General features: G+C 41.8%; 1 protein-coding gene across 2 annotated transcripts in view; it reads left to right on the top strand.

Moving 5' to 3' along the window:
- Positions 1–9419: 9419 nt before the first annotated feature.
- Positions 9420–17829, top strand: part of NFKBIZ (NFKB inhibitor zeta) — a 33869-nt gene continuing 25459 nt past the window's right edge. The window contains exon 1 of one of the 2 annotated variants that reach the window (XM_072993888.2): positions 9420–9442. The gene's annotated coding sequence lies outside the window, so the exon portion shown is untranslated. Of the gene's footprint in view, positions 9443–13795; positions 13820–17829 lie in introns of those variants that run through there. The other variant, XM_072993889.2, reaches the window with a different exon arrangement.

Below are 17829 nucleotides of genomic sequence, written 5' to 3'. Positions count from 1 at the left end.
TGAACCCCAAAGTCACTCTTTATATTTGCTTTGTAGACCTCTTTCTGCTATTCTCAATTCCCTGGTAGGCCTCTATTCTGCCTGCTGTATGATATGATTGTTTCAACAGACAGACAGAACCAGCGTTCCTTCTAAGCCACACGGGTGTGGGGCTACACAGCCAAGCTAGTGTTGCCGCCCATTTTATTCCGGTTGAAGCCAGACTCCTGTGTGGAGGGGGCAGGGCTCCCACCTAACACTCCAGAAATTAGAAGGAATGTTGGACAGAAACCACCACCCCTGTCTCTGTCTACAACCAGATACACGGGGGGGGGGGGATGTGTGTGTGTGTGCATATGCATACACATGTGCAGACACACGTATTCACACAGAGTTGAAATTTTGTTTTTTAGCTTTGCAATGTATCTACATGCAAGCAGAGATTATACATATGTAAGCACGATATTATCATGTACATGCATTCCATGAGAAGTTTCACGGGCTTGTTAAGCATTTCATTTAAAGGCCAGTCTGTGGAAATTCCAGGATACAAGCTTTATTTAGTCAAGATCTAATGCTGTGGTCAAAGGGAACAACAGCATTAAGAATGGAATTGATACCTATTCCCTATCAGATCCATTTTTGTTGTTTAGTCGTTAAGTCGTGTCCAACTCTTCATGACCCCATGGACCAGAGCACACCAGGCCCTCCTGCCTTCCAATGCCTCCCGGAGTTGGGTCAAATTCATGTTGGTCGCTTCAATGACACTGTCCAACCATCTTGTCCTCTGTCGGCCTCTTCTCCTCTTGCCTTCACACTTTCCCAACATCAGAGTCTTTTCCAGGGAGTCTTCTCATCAGATGGCCAAAGTATTGGAGCCTCAGCTTCAGGATCTGTCCTTCCTGTGAGCACTCGGGGTTGATTTCCTTTAGAACGGATAGGGTTCATCTCCTTACAGTCCAGGGGACTCTCAAGAGTCTCCTCAAGCACCACAATTCAAAAGCATCAATTCTTTGGCGCTCAGACTTTATTCTCCAGCTCTCATTTCCATACATCACTACTAGAAAGACCATAGCTTTGACTATGCGGACCTTGGTTGGCAAAGTGATGTCGTTGCTTTTTAAGATGCTGTCTAGGTTTGTCATCGCTTTCCTCCCAAGAAGCAGGCGTCTTTTAATTTTGTGGCTGCTGTCTCCATCTGCAGTGATCATGGAGCTCAAGAAAGTAAAATCTGTCACTGCCTCCATATCTTCCCCTTCTATTTGCCAGGAGGTGATGGGACCAGTGGCCATGATCTTAGTTTGTTTGTTTGTTTGTTTGTTTTTTGATGTTGAGCTTCAGACCATTTTTTGCACTCCCCTCTTTCACCCTCATTAAGAGGTTCTTTAATTCCTCCACACTTTCTGGCACCAGAGCGGTATCATCTGCATTTCGGAGGTTGATATTTCTTCCGGCAATCTTAATTCCAGCTTGGGATTCATCCAGTCCTGCCTTTTGCATGATGTATTCTGCATATAAGTTAAATAAGCTAGGAGACAATATACAGCCTTGTTGTACTCCTTTCCCACTTTTGAACCAATCAGTTGTTCAGATCTATTAAGGAACCCTATTGTCAGAGGATTTCCTGCAGGAATCAAAATTAGTTCTTTCCCTCCTTTTTCAGATCTAGCACAGAGTCTCGAACCTACGGACCTTGAGTCAGTTCTCGTAGAGTTCTGAATGAACAGATCCTTTGGGTGGGTAGAGAGTTGAGGGAAAAGTAAGCCTCATTGCTGAAGTACTCTCACCTTATTACCAGTGCCTCATTGACCCAGGCTGAATATGTAATCAGAATATTGGCTGATTGGCTGCCAACTGTCTATTAGCTCAGATATCAAACCTTGCATACAAAAATCTTAGAAGCGGAAATTACTTAATTTAAAGATATCCTGAATCTCTTTACAGTCAGAAGTGCTGAGATGTAAGGGACACCTGAAAGATCAGCCCAATTACTGCAGTATAATGCAAGGTCATGTTATGAAAGAAAGACTTTTAAGAAAATGTCCCAGTTACAAACATGGCAATTATGGGTATTGCAAGATACCCGCCACTAGATGGTACTGTAGATTTTCATATTACATGATTCTTTCCTGCTGAACAGTTTTTGCTTCCTGCATCTTGAGAATGTGTTTTGTAATATTAAAACACTTTGAGGTGATATAACCTGCTCTAGTTTAACTGGCAAATGGTGAGGACAGTAGAGAAAGGAAATGCCCATATTTGAACTGTTACCTGGAAGTATCTGAAAAAAATTGTTGCTCCTACAATTAGTTCCTGGAGTTTAGATTTAATTTATACCTATATGTGATATAGAAGGACGTGGTGGCACTGCGGGCTAAACCGCAGAAGCCTTTGGGCTGCAGGATCAGAAGACCAAGCAGTCGTAAGATCGAATCCACGTGGCGGAGTGAGCGCCCGTCGCTTGTCCCAGCTCCCGCCAACCTAGCGGTTCGAAAGCATACAAATGCAAGTAGATCAATAGGGACCACCTCGGTGGGAAGGTAACAGCGTTCCGTGTCTAAGTCGCACTGGCCATGTGACCACGGAAGACTGTCTTTGGACAAAACGCTGGCTCTATGGCTTGGAAACGGGGATGAGCACCGCCCCCTAGAGTCAAACACGACTGGACAAAAATTGTCAAGGGGAACCTTTACCTTTACCTTTATATGTGATATGTTCATACATCTGGCAAAATGACCTTTAGTTCATGACTATTTTTCCTACATTACATTAGTATGTCTATAAAATGCTCCAGCACTTTTTTTTAATGAATGAGGAGAAATAGCTTAGCTGAACATTCTTTCTGGATAAACTACAGATGGAGTTGGAGTTTAGTTCCCATTAAAACCATGATTCATAGAATCATGAAGTTGGAAGGGCTTATAAGGCCGTTGACTGCAACCCTCTGCTCAGTGCAGTAATACAAATGCAAGGATATCTGCCAGGTGGCTGTTGTCTAAATTTCTCCTGAATGCCTCCAGTGTTGGAGCACTCTCCACCCCTTGATATAATTGGTTCTATTGTCACAGTGCTCTTAACACTTAGGAAGTTTATCCTGGCTTTTTGTAACTTGAGGTAATTATTGTGTGTGCTGCACTCGGGGATGACAGAGAACGGATTCTGCCCCTCCTCTGCATGACAGCCTTTCAAGTACACTATTTGAAAAGTGCTACCATATGTTTTCTCAGTCTTCTTTTCTCTAGACTATACATGTACAGTTCTTTCAGTCTTTCCTCGCAGGGCTTGGTTTCCAGCCCCCTGATCATCCTTGTTGCCCTCCTCTGAACCTGTTTCAGTTTGTCAGCATCCTTCTTGAAGTGTTCCAATTATTCCAATGAGACCTGAATTCAACTTCCAGTGCATAACTTTGTGATTTTGTTGTTGTTGTTGTTGTTGTTTAGTCGTTTAGTTGTGTCTGACTCTTCGTGACCCCATGGACCAGAGCACGCCAGGCCCTCCTATCTTCTACTACCTCCCGGAGTTGTGTCAAATTCATGTTGGTTGCTTCGCAGACACTGTCCAGCCATCTCATCCTCGGTCGTCCCCTTCTCCTCTTGCCATCACACTTTCCCAACATCAGGGTCTTTTCCAGGGAGTCTTTTCTTCTCATTAGATGGCCAAAGTACTGGAGCCTCAGCTTCAGGGTCTGTCCTTCCAGTGAGCACTCAGGGTTGATTTCCTTTAGAATTGATAGGTTTGTTCTCCTTGCAGTCCAGGGGATTCTCAAGAGTCTCCTCCAGCACCACAATTCAAAGGCATCAATTCTTCGGCGGTCTGCTTTCTTTATGGTCCAGCTCTCACTTCCATACATCACGACAGGAAAAACCATAGCTTTGACTATTCGGACTTTTGTTGACAAGGTGATGTCTCTGCTTTTTAAGATGCTGTCAAGATTTGTCATTGCTTTCCTCCCAAGAAGCAGGCGTTTTTAAATTTCGTGGCTGCTGTCTCCATCTGCAGTGATCATGGAGCCCAGGAAAATAAAACCTGTCACTGCCTCCATATCTTCCCCTTCTATTTCCCAGGAGGTGATGGGACCAGTGGCCATGATCTTAATTTTTTTGATGTTGAGTTTCAGACCGTTTTTTGCACTCTCCTCTTTCACCCTCATTACAAGGTTCTTTAATTCCTCCTCACTTTCTGCCATCAGAGTGGTGTCATCTGCATATCGGAGGTTGTTGATATTTCTTCCGGCAATCTTAATTCCGGCTTGGGATTTTTTTATAATCAAATTTTATTTTACAAAATAGGGGCAATCAGGCTGAACACTGAACCAAGAAGATGGTGGTGGGGCATTATTTGTCATCCTTTCTCACCATGTCACTTTCTTGCTGACTCTCCTAAGCACACACTAGAAACGGTTTTCTAGATATTAGCAGATAACTTGAAATTAAATTTATTCCATTTGGTAATACCCCCACCCCCCAGTTTTGCTCAAAGACAATTAGTTACCTATTTTTCACTAAAATATTTTACAGATACTTTCTCCATCATCCTGGATTCCACCCATACACACCACCCCCATTTCCCAAAGCTAACACTGGGCATTTCTCTGTCATTAAAAGTTACAACTAACTTTTCTTATCTGTCTCTTTCCTAGTCTTTTCCCCTTTCTCTGGCTCTTTGACCCGACAGTTCATTGCATCAGGTATGAGAGGGAGATTAAAGTTAGGGGAACAGGCACAGAAATCTACTACATCTCCAAGTTCAACAGCTTTAAAAAAACACACTACAGAATCTACAAGTTGCAAGCCGGGAATCAGGATTGAAGAACATGAATACTACAAAAGGAAAATAGCAGATGAGAAAGCTGTATTATGCCCTTCTCACTCAGCTTTATAAATATTAATAGGAAATGTGTGAGAATTTCATGCTATCATTTTTCTTTTTTTCTATTGGATGTACCCGACTCTGCACTTCCAGTCCTGAAAATGAATATGAACTCCGTCTGCAGTCAGAGTTCTGTACCTTCCTGAGCTTCCAATGTATTTCATGAAAGAAAAAAGGGTCTGAGCACATGCATGCATTTGAAACATGTACAAAACATGTAAGTTCGTCTAATGCATCTGTTTCAAAAGTGAACACAATAATGTATATCGAATAACAACAACAATAGCTGTTTTTAAAAAAGCATGACACTGGGGTGGAAACGATTTGGGGGTTGGAAAAGGGGTAAATCCATGAAAATAACTTGATAGGGCCTGCCCAACACTAATTTGAACAGTGTGATGGGTGTTGTCTGCTGATCAAATGTATGCAATAAATAGTACATTTTACAGGGAAAGCAAAGTTCTGACACCATTGGTTTGATGTATGAATTCATTTTCAGTGACAAAAACTAGAGCTATAAGGTGGTACAGAAGCACTTAGTAAAATAAAATGAAAACCTTCTTGTCCAAACCTAGACCCTTCACAACAATCAAACAGCAACCTTTTCTGTCTTCTTAATGTGTGATAGTGAGCCTAGATGTGTAGTAATGGCATCAGTTTATCATTTTTCTGACCAGCAAACCAACGTGAACAGGCTCAAAACAGCAGTGCCAAAGAGAAAGTTTTGCATGTTTTAACTAGGCCAACCTCCTGGCCTACTCATCCACTCCCATCTATCTCTGCTTTAATTTTTATCATTAATGCAAGTCATCCATTCGTATCTCTCACATCCTTTCTTTGTCCAAGGATTAGCTTTAACCAAGAGTCATTCACTGTTTGTCCCCCCCCCCCCCCATTTCTGTAGAGTTTTTTCTCTTCTGACTGGCATTTTCTGTGCACATAATGTGCGATTCTCATTAGGTTTATACGGAATCAGAAAAATGAAAGGAATAAAGGAATGAATAAATGACGCGGCAATCAACAGAAGTATGACAGTTCTTAAAAGCATCAGTTAGGAGACAAACAGCAAAGCCTTCACAAACAGAGGGAGACAAATTAGCTATGCTCCCACCACTCTTGCCAGGTTTCATAACTGCATATAAAGGTGCCTTTGTCCTATGAATTATAAGATAATTCTGTCATGTGTAACCAGTTCTCTCCCACCTAAAACCTGAAAGTTGTCTGTTGCTGTATAAAGGTCTCAACACAAGGACACGTGGTCTGAATTCTGGAGGTCTTATTACAAATTCTTAAACTTTGTCATTGTGGTGTTTCATGACCTTGAATGTTTTTTTAAAAAACCTGTGTTCTTTGCCAACTCTTGCTTGTTCTGTAGAAAGCACAGCCCTAAATATTTTCACTGTCTTCTATGATAGGTTTCTCCTCCACATACAGTGGGGTCTTGACTTAAGAACGGCTTGAGTTAAGAACATTTTGACTTAAGAACCGCTCTCATAGGAAAATATTGACTTGACTTAAGTACTTAGATTTGAGTTAAGAACTGAAAAAAAACCACGTGGGAGGCAGGGAAAGTGCAAAATTTGAAAATTCAGTTAACTGTTGGCCAGTGAAAAGGGTGCCTGTCTGCTTCCTCACTCCTCCCAGCGTTTAGAGGGTGGATTGGGAGACAGTCTTCAGACTGCCTGGTACTGCCTGGACTGTATTTTCCCTGCCTTCCCTGAACCTTTCTTGACCTAAGAAAAAAAGAAACAAAATATCCCCCTCTATTGGTCGAAGGCGGAATAGCAGCTTCCCATTAGTTTCTATGGACGGAAAAGAGCAGATACGGATCAAATGGTTTTCAATGCATTCCTATGGGAAATGCGGATTTGACCTGAGAACTTTTTGACTTGAGAACCGCCTTCCAATATGGATTAAGTTCTCAAGTCAAGACCCCACTGTAATCCTTTAGGCACTTGGAGATACTGTGCTGTATAATACATTGAAACCAGGCAAGCCTTATTTCTAAGTTAACTGGGGTGGAGAAGGTTTTGATGTTCTTCAACTGCAACTCTTTTGATCCCTATCAACTACACAGCGAATTCTGAGGGCTCATGGGAGTTGCAGTCTAACAAGTTTTGCAAAGCCATGCGTTCTCTATTCCGGGAGTAAACATGGTAGGTTAACATATGCTGCATCACATAATTATGTCATCAGTTTATAGACTCTTAATGGTAACTTTGAAGATCTATTGACACTCAAATTCAACATGATTAGACCAGACTCTAGTCCAAGAGTGGGCAACGTACACCCCAACAGAGGCACATTAGTGGCCCCCAGGTAATCTAGAGGCTCCACATGAAAACCAATGAACAAACCTTTTGGACAAAATAGCCACAGTCCCATTCTTAGAGTGGTGGTTTTTCCAATGTAAACTGGAGGCAGGAGTTTCCCCAAGACTTGCCAAACTAAGCCCTGCGTCTAATCTGGAAATGCCTGTCTTGCTTCCAGTGTTCTTTTCTGTTTTCACCAAAACCCCAAAAATTCCCAGCCTGCAAATATTTGGTCTCCATGTACTCTATCTCTGGGCTCTGTCCTTCTCGCTAATATTTGAACTACATAGAATATGAGGCAGGGACTTGAAATTTAAGATGAACGGCTACCATGACAAATGAGAGCCTTGAGGCTAGACCCTTCTACACCACTGTAAAACTGCAACAATTAGATCTCCTGAAATACAGTTTCCCCACCACAAATACCCAGAAAAGCCAACCACGTTGGGAGGTGATATGTCAAACATTCACCCCTCCTATAGTTATTTTCTCACAAGTGTGTGAATTCACCAGACAATGGGAGTACCACAATATTTGACTTTTTTGAGCAATAAGTACCTATGTTGTTACTTAAGTACAGTACCATAATGACAACAATGTTAACATTTTGATGAATGAGTAGCATTAATTCTTTACTTTAATATGTTGTTGGGGAAGTCATTTGGGACTTTTTTGTATTTTTATTTTATCTCTCCCAAAATGTCACTTAACAGTGATGCTAGTGAAGTTTGCTACTAGTGAGTAATATGACATGGTATTTTTTAAGTTAAACTGAAGAATAATAATTAATTACTTCCCTTCCCCCTATAACATTAATGCCAATACAGTATATCACTTTAAAAGGAACGATTTCCAGGTACTGGAACTCACTTTACTAACTTTACTCAAAGCAACCAAGAAAAAAAACCACCATGACCTTCCTGTGTATATTATTGAAATTTAAAGGTAATAGTTATCAAATATTAATCAGTTTCCTCCTTAGCCTGTTTGATACTGGAAATCAGTTGTGTTTTGGCCCATGTGGATACATTGGAGTAAAGGCACAAAAGATAAAGCCTTGTTGTGATAGGGTCTAATCCTAATGGAGCAATGGTTAGACAGCATGGAAGCTGCATTCCACTGTCTGGTGGACCTGATCCTATATATCCTATATATATCCTCTGTGTGTGTCTGTGTGTGTGTGTGTGTATGTGTATACACACACACACACACACACACACACACACATAGATCCTATACATGCATAGATCCTAGTATATATATTTAAAACAAGCTCCACTGCGTTTGGGGAAGCCTTCCTTCCAAGGAGGTGTGTGCAGGATTGAAGCCAAAATCCCTACACACCCTGTCAGCCAAGGCGTACTATTAGGAAGCCATTTCAAGCAGCAGATGTTGGGTTTTATGAAAGAGCAACGGATGGTTAATTATTCCTGGATTTTTACTTCCAGGGAGGTGAGTTGGTACATGTGGTATTTTTTTTGCCTCCTGTGCCAAAATGATTTGGCTGCCCTTTGGATATCATGCATTTTACAAGGGGTAGGGGCAATATTTACTATTCCCGTTCCAGACAAGAAAATATCTCAAGATGGCCACACAGTTAGCAGCAGACAATTTAATTATATGCAGATCAAGACGTGCCTGAGCCCATTTATTTCAACTGATCTAGAAGCAGTGAACTCTGCAGAAGATCAGGTTGTAAATAATGAAATGTTTCTGCTGGCTGAAACAACTAGCTGAAAGCAATCTAGGTGAATTGTTTTCTGCACCACTATGTTCTGCATCCACAACTGAATTATATAAGACAACAGGAAGGCTTTACCCACTCTGCACTTCCTGGCTTCAGGGAGTGCTTCAAAATGCTCATCTTGAGAAAGTCTAGCTATTGTGTGCATCTTTCCGCTTACTCAGAAAAGAGAGGGCAGAGGTTCATACATGTTTGCTTCATGCCCACAGTATTTGCCGTAGGTGGCACTGAGGCAGGAGGCAGAGGAAAGTCCCTAGGAAGAAGTTCCAGAATGAATTCATTCCTCTGCCTCTGGCAGATGGTGCTGGCACTCATTTTGCAAAAACAAGCTCAGAAGAAAAGTATTTGGCTTGGATGCAAGTGGGATTTACAATTCCCCATCTTCTTTTCCAAGCTGGGATGGTATGTCCTGACACAGAGGTTTTGTTTGTTTGTTTGTTTCTTGGTTGAATTTATATCCTGCCACTCCTCCAATGAACTTACGGCAATGCACACGGCTCTCCTCTCCCTCACCTTATTCTCACCGCAACTCTGTGAGGTAAGTCAGTATAAGAAACTGTGACTGACCAAGTTATCCAGTGAGTTTCCTGGTCAAGTGGGGATTTGAACCCAAATATTCTATGCCCTAGTCCAATACTCTTAATCACTTCATTCTGCTTTGATTAGAGTAATTTTTACATGGGTACTTTTGTTCAGCCGCTTTTACAATCATTTTGCTTGGAATTCTTGTGTGAAATCTTTACTTTGTGTCAATTAGTTAAGGATCTCAGTCATTCTGACAGGCAGTTGTGTTCAATGATTTTGATATGCCATTCATGTTCACACACAACGGGAGTACATTTTTGTGTGCTTTTGTTGATATCTGAACCACACCTTCTAAAACAAACATTATTCCAGTACACAAAGGTTTTGTGCTTCTTTTGTGCTCCTTTCATGTAAGTTTTTTCACCTATGTATGTTATGCCTTTCTTTCACCCTTTGTATGTCAAATCACCTCAGAAATTTTTCATCCAATTGCGTCATGACAGCTAATGCAAAGATATGGTGGTGTGATCCACAACAACTGTCAGCAGCCAGTCAGAACATCTGGGGGAGAGGAAGCATTGAATTTGGAATGAGTGAGGAATTTTCATTTTTTGCTTCGCAATCTTTCCTTGGGGCTAGTATTACTGTATGCTGCTGAGCTCCTGGTACTCTTCTTCTTGGATTGTCTTTCCTGCCTGCCTGTGCCTACATCTTGGAACACTTCTTCATCTTCTTCTTCTTCTTGACCTTTTTGATTTTTGGGAGAAATTCCCTTTTCCATTTATATGGATTACAGGGAGAGATGTCCCCTGCCCTTTCTTTGGATTATTTTTGCTGCTGCCTGGATTTGTAAACTTGTGCCAGCATTCTTCCTTGGGATTATGTTTTCACCTCCACCCCTCACTTAGAATTTTGGGAGGATTTCCCCCCCCCCATTGGTTTTCTTTTCTAAAGGGAGATACTTTCATTTCTTGGACTATTTTTTGCTGCTGTCTGGCCTGCCTGCTGGACTTAAAGAAGAGAAGAGAAGGCATCAAGTGGAGATGGTGGGGAGCAATCTCCCCATATTCTATTAGTTTTAATTTGAGAAGTGGACTTTGATTTTTTTTCTTGTTTTTCCTTGGGTTTTTTTGGGTGAGGCTCTTGTGTATCCTTTTGTATTTCATTTACTTTCCCCCCCTGTTTGTATTGGGAGATGTGCATACTCTGATTTTTTTTAATTTACTATGTATTTATTCTGTTAAAGGTGTATATGTTGGGGGGTTGGTGATTTTTCTTTGTAATGGATTGTTGTCTACTTTGGCATAGATTGGTTCTCTCTTGCCTCCCCCCCCTTTTTTGGGGGGGGGGAAAGCAGTGTTAAGGGCCCTGAATTTGGACTGGCACCAGGAATGGAAAACTTGAAATGAAATAATCCATAAGAGACTTTCCCTTTCATGTTAAATGAAAGAACTGGCATACTAAAAACATGAAAATGAAAGAAAACAAAAGAGGCATTTCCCCTCAAACACTTTGAAATAATCCATGGATTGTAAGATGTAATACAGTGATGACATTAGTTACTATTGCTTACTCCCTGTTTCATAATTTCACTAAGTCATAATCACCACCCTCCGTCCCCCTCTTTTGATGTAACTGCTGGCTTTGCGTCTCTTCAGACTGGGCCCTTCTTCAAAATCACTCTCGTTTCACGTCTGATAAGGACTCTTCCTTCTCCCCCACTCACTGCATATCACTTTCCCCTTCTGGTAGGGGAGGAATCTTATCCTTTCTTGTACTCTGTTCAAGGTTGCAAAAGTCAGCCTTCCCTCTTATTTGCTCACCTGACCACCTGGTGAGGATGGCTTGGATAATGCTTGGTTTTCTGCATCTCAGTCTTTTATCAACACATGCACACAATGTGTTGACTAAAACCTGGAAAAGCAAAACGAGCAAAGCATGCTGCTTATATACTGCCCCACAGTGCTTAAAGCACTCTCTGAGCAGTTTACAATTTAATTATGGAAGCTATACATTGTCCCCCCTCCCCGCAGGCTGGATACTCAATTTATCAACTTCAGAAGGATGGAAGTCTAAGTGAACCTTGAGCTGGCTACCTGGGACTGAACCCAGGTCATGAGCAGAGTTTTGGCTGCAGTACTGCAGTTTAACCACTGTGCCACAAGGCTCCTACATAGCATAAAGTTGCCGTACTGCAAGTCACCATCAGGCTGTTTGGAAAACTTGGCTTCTATCCTTCTCTCTCTCTCTCTCTCTCTGTGTGTGTGTTTGTGTGTGTGTTTTTTGCAGTGTCCAATTGCTGAGTCCAGAAGAAGGAGGAGGTGCAAAGTCAAAGTGTGGGGATGTATGTGGCCACAGTCACACCAGTGGAATGCCCTCCTGTTATTACACGACTTTTATTCTCATTCCTGTCATTTGTGGTCACATGGCATATATTCCAGGATGTACATCCTAATGTGTTTTTGAAATACCGCAACATTTCCTTCCGATTCAATAAGCACCAAGAGCTTTTTTGTCGAGACCATTTGACAGAAGTTAACCAATGCATCAACACAAACATTGCGGAAAAATAAAAAACTTTTAAAAACATTTTAAAAGGATGTGCATGTTGACAGTGGTTCAAAAAAGTTGCAATAAGATCATTCCCACATGTAGCAATGCAGCTTTCTTAAAAGATCTTCAACAAGAACAACAAGAACAACAAAAAGAGAGAAGCTTCTGACTGAGCAAGAAATTATCTGCAGTTTGCACACTTGCTGGGTAAATTATTCACTAATGATCATGTATCATGTGACCATAAATTTATGATACAAATCAAATAGGGGATAGGAAGACAATGTTTGGCTCGTGTAACTGCAGCCTGTGTTACTAAGAAGGTAGTGGAAACTGCTACTGTCTCTGTTTCACAAGCTGCGCAAAGGAAGAGCATCTGACTGTTTGTGCACACATGGTCAGGAAGGAAAGTGTTTGTGTGTGTGTGTGTGTAAATCTTTTGGAGTCTGAATTTGAGACTATACTATTACACAGGAGCTATCAGGATGAACACACTAAGGTCCGGCCATATTGAATCCCCAAGGTGAATAATTAATGCTCTGTTGCTACATCTCCCACGTGTTAGAAAGCCAAACGACCTGCACCAGCCTGACCAACTATGTTTTCATCTAAGCTGGAAGTGGGTAGTGCCCTGGGTGGGTGGCTGCTGCTGTAACGTGTAGGTGGGGAAAAGGCATAGGAAACATCATGAGTGTGGTTGTCATGTGTAGAAGAAAATCCTGTGTTCTGGCAGCTGTGGATACATAGTTGTGAGGACAGAAAGACAGCATAAAGACAGCCCCTTGGAAGCCAAGACAACAGCAATTGTCATGAAAAATGTGTTATACTGGAAGAAAGTGAGAGAAAGAAATGAGAGAAAATATATTTTACTGGAAGAAAGTGGGAGAAAGGTCTGGATTCTCTCCTATAAATGTTAACTACAGACATTTCTGCTCCTGTTTCTGCAAGCTGGTTCTTAAAATTGGTGCGCGAAAGGCACAAAACAAACTCAGTTTGTCCCCCTTCTGTTTGTTGTTTTATATCATTGAGAGCCAGTATTCAGACGAACTTGACCCTGAGAAACAACTAAATTTTCCAAAGCTGACTCTGCTCCAGGTCACACACTTTCATCAAGAAGTTTAGTTTCCACAGAAACTCATTCTGTTAGAAATGGAAACTGAAAGAAAGCTTCCGAGCTCTTTTAACAAGCAAAACTTTTAATAACTTTTATGGAACATATTTGTGCAATAATAATAATAATAATAATAATAATAATAATAATAATAATAATAATAATAATAATAATAATTCCATGACAGAAGTCTAATTGAGGAGTTTGAGAATCCTCTCCAGTTAACTATGTGGCCAGCCCGGGTTTTCCAGGTATTCACCAGGGTGGGGAACGTCCCCATGAGAGGCTCACCCCAAGCATGGGAATTTCCACAATGCTGAAAAAGTCCAAGTTGCAACTCTCGTCCCTCCACCCAGACTTCCTCTCACATGTCACAACATTCCCCTTCCATTTCTTCCACTGTTAACCATTGCAACACTAAACAGGCAACTCAGCTCTGAATCACCGTGAGATAATAATGAAAGGAAGAAACCTTGAAATAGTAGCACTAGTACTTATGTGTGAAACTTTCACTGTGGGCTAGGAAGGCCCTGTGTGGCTGTCAAACCGAGGCGGGTAAGGGGAAGATTTCCCACTGCTTACTTTGCTTATATTGTTTTAAACCACAGAGGATTTTTTCTTTTACTTGTTGATATATACGGACCACATAGTTACAGAGGACCATTAACCAGCTTGGGAAACGGTTGGCTTATTTCCTCAAAGTAGCTTCACTTCAGAGATATGAAGGTATAGATGCTTTCCCTTCTTGTTTGTTAGTATACTAACCAATAGTTGAGATTATTTCTTCACACACAGTCCACTGAGAAAAGGAAAAGAAAAAAGCTATGTATGAAGTGGAAGGAGAGGGGAGCTTTCAGCTAAAAGACAGGCAGAAATCCAGACATTATACTCTTCCTTGGCATGAGTTTCAGCCTGCTATGCTAAACAGAAAGCACACAAGTGCTGCCAAAACCACAGGTAGCAAACCTAGTTGTAGCTTTGAAAAATATTTAATTTTTAAAATTTTCTTGATTTTTGTCTGGGTAGGAAGTCCGAGCTGAGGTGTTTGAAAGAAATCTTGTCTCTCTGCTTATCAAACACAAGGACAATACGTTCTGTGCTCCGTATTAGGCAAACTCAGAGGTTCGGTGTGGTTGCCTGCACAGGTGCATGTGCTTGCTCTGATATAATGAAAATTGTGCTTAAATTCTCAGTGAAAATGATCAGTCTAATAATGACTGATGAGTTTTATTGATCTACAAGGAATGTAGATTGGAGTAGAGCTGCTAGGTGGCAGGGAACGACAATAGAGTGCTGACAGGAAGAGATATACAGTGTGTAAAACAATGCTCCCTATTTCTGGAGTACTGATTTGGGGGGGAGGAACACCCAAAGGGCAGAAACCTGTTGTGCTCACACACAGGTGATGGTGAGCCTTTTGCTGGTTATGTGTCGTGCATCTGGTCATCTCCTGCTTCTGCAGTCAATCATGTGATTGGGTCCGTGAGAGGTAGCTAACAAATCATTATACATGTTTGTGCATTTGCTCTTACATGCATGTTTTTAATCAACAGGATTTAGGCACAAAAATTATTTTGGTACATTAGAAAAAACCCTGTCAGTTTATTATGAATTGTTATGTAGATTAGATGTGAAGCGGTACCTTAACCTGACAAGAACATATAATAACAGATGGAAATGTAAGCAAAAAGGGAAGAAGGAAATGCAAAAGGCTATAGGCTTAAAGGCATGCAAAACAATTCTGAAGACCATCCATAAGAGCAGTGTTTATGAGGCACAAATGTCACTGTTGTTTCATGTGTGTTTTTGACTATCATCCTCATAGGGGTAAGATATTTAAGGAGTGGTTTCACCAGTGCTGACCTCCCGATTTGTTTTCCATAACTTAGCAAGGATTTGAACCCAGGTCTCTTGAATCCCAGTCCAACATCCTATCCACTATACTTCACTAGCTGACCCATTATAATTTACAAGCTTTCTACCTTCAAAAAAGTATTTCTGGGTGAACTTGACTAGAGTTCTGGTCATCACTACCTACAGTGAAGGTTCAGGCCTATAACCTGATTAACTGCCTGTTTCCACCTCTGGGCTCTTCTAAGCATCTGGTGGAGGTCAAGGACGCAATCCGTGCTCTCCTCCTGGGTTCCAGCCTAGATAACTCCTGTCACTGAGGGTGCCCTGGTGGGAGGCCATCTCACTTCTGTGCTGGCTCCATTAACCTGTTCAGTTATTCTAGTGCTGCTTGGAGAAGCCAACCATTAGGTTTGAGCTTGTGTTTGTTTTCTCACAATGGGAATCAGTACAGTGCTGTTGATGACAATGGGGGAAGGTGGCAAAAGCAAGCTTTTCAGTTGCAGTTCATGTGCTGCACAGGAGCATTGTTGGGCCCCAGCATTGCACGGTGGATTAGTGCCGTTGGCAGGAATTTGGAGCTTGCAAACTAGGACTGGCCGTCACCATCACTGTAGTATGTTCCCGTGTCTGTCTTTCTGTCTCAGTTTCTCAAGATAATGCTCTGTGGGACTTGTTTTCCATTTTCTGCATCTAAATGAGAATTTTCCATATGAAGATATTACCCTGTATTCTCGTTAGTACTGGAGACAATTATTCTGTGCCTTTGTTAGGACTGGAAAATCGCCTTTTCTTTATTACTACATTTAACTACCCAACAATTATACCTGGTAGGGGATACCTTTGGTCTAGATGGGTGGGATAGAAATCCAATAAAGAAATAAATAAAAAATTTATACACTGATAGCTTCTGTTTCCAGACAGAAGGCTCACCATGTTAGGAATCAGAAGGCCCTTGGCAACTATTCTTTTCCAGCTTAAGGGAACAACTACTGAAAGAGAACAAACAGAAGAAAATGATGGAGAAACAAGGGAAGGTTACAAATAGAAGATGGTATCATTTGAAGCTTTTATATCATTAAGCAAAGTGATGGTGTAATAAAAGCCTTACCTAAAAAGCTCTTAAGGTTTTTTTTTCACAGAATAAGTCACTCTTGTTTGTAAAACTGGCCAGCTGTATGCCCTTTTGGAAGCAAAGAACCTGAGCATGAGGCAACTATATTCTTCTGTAACCACTGTGCTAATAGACCTGGTCTTCTAGCACAGTGGTTCCAAACCTTGGTTCTTCAGATGTTCTTGGACTACAACTTCCAGAAATCCTGGCCAGCACAACTGGTAAAGGCTTCTGGGAGTTTTAATCTAAAAACATCTGGGAGCCAACGCTCCCTCTAATTGTCATCTCTGCTGCCTGGTATCGTCACCCGTCTGCGCACGGAGGGCGAGGTTTCATCTGAAACCCGGAAGTAAGGCAGGCCTTGACCCTGGCTCCTGCAGTTGTGCAGCACTGATGGAGCTCGGCGTGCCTGTGTGTATGAACACCTTAGAGGCAATGTTGCTGGGGACCCATGAGTGGGAATCACTGTTGTATATAGGAGTCTGTGTTATGTGTAATTAGTTGTAGGAGGTAGGAAAGGGTGTGAGAGTTACACATGGTCATATGAACCTTTTGACTTCATCTCTGGCAGCATGGTCCCAGCAGGTGAATAAGAATTACATGCTAATTGTAGGTGATGCCTTTTGCTTTGGCAGAACTGTAGACTGGATTTATGATATTTGAGGTGGACAGAAAATTGACCTGCCTAAGATGCTGGGGCCACCTGCCAGGGGGTATCTATTTGAACAACTGAAATAGACAGAATCAACTTTGCATCTTTATATGTAAAGCCAGTAAACTGCCCTCCATGGCTAACGTTAAATTAATGTGTGTTGTTGTTTTAGTCTGATGGAAAGTTTACACCATCAGGGCCCATTAAACAACTGGCTTGCATGCCTGTGCATGATTTGTCATCAGGTACATTCCTACAGTTTATTGTGTTAGGTGACAGTAATAAATTTTTGTATGCAGATGGTATATCAAAATTACGTAATAGGCTGTCAATGTAATAAAAATACAGTATATCAGCTGTTCCAAAGGTGAAACAAATGGTGTGAGTTCTGAAGGCATTCCGAGTCTGGGATGCCATTTAATCTAGAACAGCAATGGCGAACCTATGGCACGCGTGCCATAGCTGGCACGCGGAGCCCTTTCTGCCGGCACACGAGCCATAAGTCACTGGATCGCTACAAAATCCCCCCCCCCCCCAAGGCAGCCAAACCTGAGAAGGCAGCTGCAGCCGCAGTGCTGGTGCTTCAGCAGGCGGATCTGGAGCAGCTGGCACTGGTGGCGGATCCAGAAGGGGGTCTCGAGGCACCTCCATGCCGGGATTACCCCTTCCGCCATCACCTCTTCTGGTTCTGCTGCCACCGCAGCATGCCACCCACTATTTTGTTTTGTTTTCCCCCAGTTTGGGCACGCAAGCCCAAAAAGGTTTGCCACCACTGATCTAGAACCAGTCCTGTCCATGGACAGGATTGCTTGGGTGGGAACAGACCTGTAAAAGAATAAATAGATGTCCACCAGAATGATATTGTCAGTAGTTAAGAAAGTAACATGGTGGAATTGATCAAGCCTGATTTTATCAGTTTCAGTGTTTGCATTACAGTTGATCAGGGAATCTTAGGGCAGCCATATCTTTTAGAAGAGCTTGTTCTCCACTGCTGATCATGTCCCTGAAGAATTTCAGATTAATTTTTCATTTTTCATTAAGATCTACAGCGTTCCTTGGAACAGGGATTGAAAGTCACCATTGAGTACATGTTAGTGGCAATCATAAGCAGATCCTTTG

Source organism: Pogona vitticeps, chromosome 3 (genome assembly GCF_051106095.1).
Source record: "Pogona vitticeps strain Pit_001003342236 chromosome 3, PviZW2.1, whole genome shotgun sequence".
Lineage (NCBI taxonomy): Eukaryota > Metazoa > Chordata > Lepidosauria > Squamata > Agamidae > Pogona > Pogona vitticeps.
This window is presented reverse-complemented; position numbering and strand designations above follow the sequence as displayed.